The sequence below is a fragment of the Elaeis guineensis genome, chromosome 1 (assembly GCF_000442705.2).
Source record: "Elaeis guineensis isolate ETL-2024a chromosome 1, EG11, whole genome shotgun sequence".
Taxonomy (NCBI): domain Eukaryota; kingdom Viridiplantae; phylum Streptophyta; class Magnoliopsida; order Arecales; family Arecaceae; genus Elaeis; species Elaeis guineensis.
Genome location: NC_025993.2, coordinates 163,714,484 through 163,719,866, shown reverse-complemented (window position 1 = coordinate 163,719,866; position 5,383 = coordinate 163,714,484).

Genomic DNA, 5,383 nt, shown 5'->3' with positions numbered 1-5,383 from the left:
TCATTCTAGGATATAATCATCAATTTGATTGATGGTTAGTCTTGTGCAAAAGTTGCAATGAATTAATTCGTTAAGGATTAGTGAATTATGGGAGGATTGATATGCAATTTGATTGCTGATTAGAAGAGATCTTCCTCTTTGGACGTGAGGTCTTGGGGTGGGCAGCCTTCCTAGGCATGAGAGATTAGAGGAGTCTTCCTCCTTTTGGGTGAGTGAAAACCTAGATCTGATCTAGGATTTTGGGTGAAGAAAAAATAAAAGAGAGAAGAGAGTCTTCTTCCTTCCTTCCATCACCAGATCTTCCTTGTTCATCTTCATGTTCCAAAGGAGTCCGTGAGATCCGAAGAAGGATGTAAATCAGCCATCAGAAGATCACTGCATGAGCTAGTACTCTCAGAATGATCGATTAGCACAGAGCTTCGAGTGGACCAACCGTAGAGGTCGGACACCATACGTGGCTATGAGCAACCAGCAAGACCTCAAGTCTTCATGATATAGACATGATGACCTGCTACCTGTGCTAAGGTATTGAGTTCTGAACTCGATATTAATATAGATATGATATTGTAGATGGTGCATGTTTGATATGATCATATATGTATGCAGATTTAGTTTTCAGATTATATGCATGCATGATATGATGTTATAGATCCTAGGATAGGATTTTAGATTTGATTTAGAAGCATGTTTATTAGATTAAAATATTTAATCTGATCTATTCCACATAAAATTTTTGAAATTGCATGTTTGATGCCCTATTGATTTTCCAACAATAGTATGAAAGCCTAGGTTCATTATAACATGATCATATGTGCATGTTAGATCTGATTTTTTTTAATTTAGATTAGATCTAAATTTTTTCATATATAATATGACTAGATTAGATGCCTAATAGCCTAGTAATCGGATTAAACTTTTTTGACCATCCAACCATAAGAGAAAGTAGGGTTTAATGACCCTCTCCTTCCATTCCATAGGGTCGCTTATGGCATGTAGGGGTGCTGTTTGTTCGTGAAGATGAACAACGAAAGGAAGAAATTTATTTTTCTATAAAATCTTAGGTTTGTTGTATGTGATACAAAACATAATTTGTATGAAAAATAAAATCATCTAATCTTTTGATTAAAATTATTTTAATTATAAAAAATAAAATCATAAATCATAAAAATTTAGATAAGATCTAAAAGTTAGTTTATGATTAATTTTATTTCTAATTATGTAGAAGTTTTTGGATCTGAAACTTTTTGAAACCTACTGGCACATAGACTAAGCTGACTCAGTTTTGAACTGAGTTGACTCAGTCCTTTGGTTTAGTCGGTCCAGTGCTAACTGAGCCAACCCAATTATCTCAGGCCGAACAGTAGCACTGGGCCAACCCAATTGCCTTAGATCGAATAGTAATAGTTACTGTTCATTATTAGTTGGTCAATCAAGTAGCAGACTTAGTCCATCCACTGAACTTAGCCGGCTTAGTCCAGGGATGAGTCGATCCAATTTTAGAACTGAAAATTTTTACATAAATCAGTTATAAATTATTTATAAAATTAAAAATTAAAATTATTTCAAATCTAAACAGCAAATTCATGTTAATCATACACTTAATTAAAAATTAAGGATAAAATCAATTAGATCTAGAATTATGAATTAAAGATTTAATGATATTTACATAAAACATGGGGTTATGGGTTAGCTTGATCAAATCCTCTTAATTGAGTTAGACCTAAAGTTAGAATCAAATAAACTAAATAGAGAAATTGATTAAATCTAAGCAAAAATTGAATTAGATTAAATCAGAATTTTTCTAGAGCCAATACAATAATTATAGTTGATCATAGTCTATGTCTTAGATTAGACCAAGATGGACCTCGATCGTGACTCAGTGGTCGAGCCTAAATCTTTAAGCACATCAAATTAAAATTGATGAACGAATTGATGTCTAAGGTAAGTTTGGCAGTCTTGAGTGGTAGTTATTAATTGGGAGCTACTCGCATAGATTGAGTCTATAGTGAGTTAATGGCATATCTGTCTCATCGATCTCACTTACCTAGTCAATATAGTCAATCAATTTTTGATTCGATTGCCCATTGATTCGTACTAACCAATGCTGCATAGGTTGATCAGTATGACTGATTTAGGTGCCTGGATCAGATTCAATCTAGTCTTTTTTGACCCAATTTGATGAAGTCAATGGGAGGATTATGATTAGCTGATCAGTCTTTTCTTTCTCTTCAAATTATTTAATCAAATTTTTTAAATTATTAGATCCTTAAAAATAAAATAGTTATGGTGATAACTAGATCATAGCCTCCCATTAAGTTGGATGATAATGGATCCATTAGTTTGATAATCATTGAAGGCCCAAAGGCCTAGTGCTTATCTGCTATTAGAATTATCATTCATAATATGATGACTCAGTCGCATCTCTCTGATGGATGATCAGATTGGTCGATCAAAATCGAGTCTGATCATTTATTGGTTAGATGGACTAAGTATGGTCATGTTAATGGTTGGACCTAACCAGACCTTTCAGTGGAGGCCAAAGCTTACTGATTAGATTTTTGGGGTAAAATTTATTACTAGAAGTTATTTGAAGAAATAATTGATTAAGAACTGATCCATAAATGCACATGGGTTGGCCGACCAAAGTCGAACTCGTGTGCAGACTGTGTGGATTCTAGTATCCGCTAAAGAATTAGTATAATTTATCGAATTGGAGGTAGAGGCTACCGATTTATAAAAATAGAGAGAGAACCTTTAGGCTAAAGTCTGTCTTTAGGCTTAATAATCCATATACTGATTAGATTTTTTTTTTCTTTTATGTAGTTATAGCCATCACTTTGTCGCTCCAATCACTGTTGGATAATGACAAATTGATGAAACTCAATTTCGATAGCTGATATCAAAAATTGAAGATAGTCCTGGAGTACAAACAGATTTTGTATGTATTGATAGATCCAACACCGAAGGAGCCTGTTCAGAATGTACACAGTAAAGGATGAGATACTTATCAGAAGTGGATCAATAACCGCACCACAATGTGTTACATTATGCGGGCTACGATGAACGATGAGTTTAGTCGTAAGTTCAAAGATGCACAGCAAGAGAAAATATTGTAAGTGTTGAATGAATCCTTTGACACTTCCGACGATGTTGAGCGATACAAGACTAGTTATGCTGTCTTCAATACTCAGATAAGGGAGGGGGTGTCGGTCACTGATCATGTACTATATATGATCGAACAAATCGAGTGTCTGAGAAAGCTTGGCTTTTTCTTACATGAACAGCTTGAAAAAGATACGATTCTAAATTTTTTGCTCAAGTCTTATCTCTCCTGTCTCAGTTATTATAGAATGATGAAGCCTGTAGTTAATTATCATAATTTACTGAGGTTGCTGCAGACTTTTGAGAAAGATCACCAGCTCCACAAGAAAATGATGAATAAAGTGGGAGGATCCACGATGGAGCATCATCCCTTTAAGAAAAAAATAAAAATAAAAATAAAAAGATGCAACATGCGAGGGATCAGACCAAGAAGTCTAAGTTCGATCAGAGTTAGACAGAGTACTTCTACTATAAGAAGTAGGGTCATTGAAAGAGAAACTATCCTCAACATATAGCTTTCCTTGATCCGAATAGGCCGAATAAGAAGAAGAAGCAAACGGTTACTAGATAAAGTAATTATATGATAATACTTTGCAACTTCTCTATTTGTGATACTATGATCTGGGTATTAGTTACTGGTAGTTCTATTAATATTTGTAATTTATTGCTGAGACTTCAGGTTAGTAGGAGATTTGAGAATGGTGAGAGATTCCTGAATATTGAAGATGGAAGATCAGTTTCAATTCTAGCTTTAAAAATTATCAAGCTTGTATTCAGTTTTAATATCATTGTTCTTAGTGATTATCACTTTTGTCCTAGTTTCTTATTAAATATAATTTTTGTAGATCTTTTGACCAAAGATAGTTATGAAATTTCAATAAAAAAATTTATGTGATGTCATTTTGAATGGTGTTACTATGATGAATGGATAATTGAATAATGATATTTACATTGTATCATGATCTAGTGTAATATACATGTCAAATAAATGCCATAGGATGGATGATGTCTCAGATGCCTACCTTTGACATTGTAGGCTAGGTCGTATTAACAAGAACAGGATGAACATGTTAACTCAAGAGAGAATCCTCGAAGTCAATGATTATGATTCATTGCCAACCTGTGAGTCTTGTCTATTTGAAAAAATGATCAAGTCACCTTTTACTGAAAAAAGTGAACGAGCCAACGATGTTCTAGGTCTAATACATATTAATATATGCAGACCCACGAACACTAGTGCCAGAGGTAGACATCACCATTTCATTATGCTCACAGACGACCTATCTAGGTATGGATTCATCTACTTGATAAAATGAAATATTCAAATGGTTCCATAATGAGATAGAGAAATAAACTGAAAAGAGTATAAAAACTCTTTGATCTGACCGAGGAGGTAAATACCTCTCCAGTGAGTCTTTGACATATCTAAGAGAGAATGAGATTCTTTCATAATGGATCCTTTCAAAGACACCACAGCATAACGACATCTCGAAAAAGAGGAGTTGAACCCTGTTGGATATGATTCGATCCATGATGGACTTTGCTAGTCTGTCAATCTCTTTTTGGAGATATGCACTCGAGTTGGCTTGCTATGTATTTAATAAGATTTCGAGCAAGTCTATAAATAAAACTCCATATGAGATATGGACAGGGTGTAAGCTGTTTCTCTCACACTGTAGAATTTGGGGGTATCCGACTTATGTCAAGCATTTAATAATAGACAAACTTGGATCTAGGTCTGATAAATATTTTTTTATAGGTATCCAAAAGAAACTAAGGGGTATTACTTCTATCTTGCTGATGAACAAAAAGTGTTCATCAGCCTTAATATAATTTTTTTGAAAAAGGAGCTCCTTGGTGAAGGAACTAATGCCTCAAAGATTGAACTTGATTGAGTTTAACAGGTAAAAGAATCGACATAATCTAGTGAACCTATAGAATCGAATTTGATTAGATCAAATCTAAAATTGATTGTAAATGCACCATTAAGAAGATCTAGTAGAGTACCACATCAGCCGGACAGATACTACGATTTCTTGATCCGAGACAGTGATCCTATTGAACTCGATGAGAACAATGAGGATCCGATCACCTACATGGATGTAATGCAGAGATCCGACTATAATAAATGGCTTGAAGCTATGAAGTCCAAAATGGAGTCTATAAAGGTCAATGATGCATGGACATTAGTTGACCCACCTAAAAGGATAAAATCTATAAGGTGTAAGTATCTTCAAAAGGAAGAGGGGCACAGATGGAAAGGTGGAGACCTATAAAATCC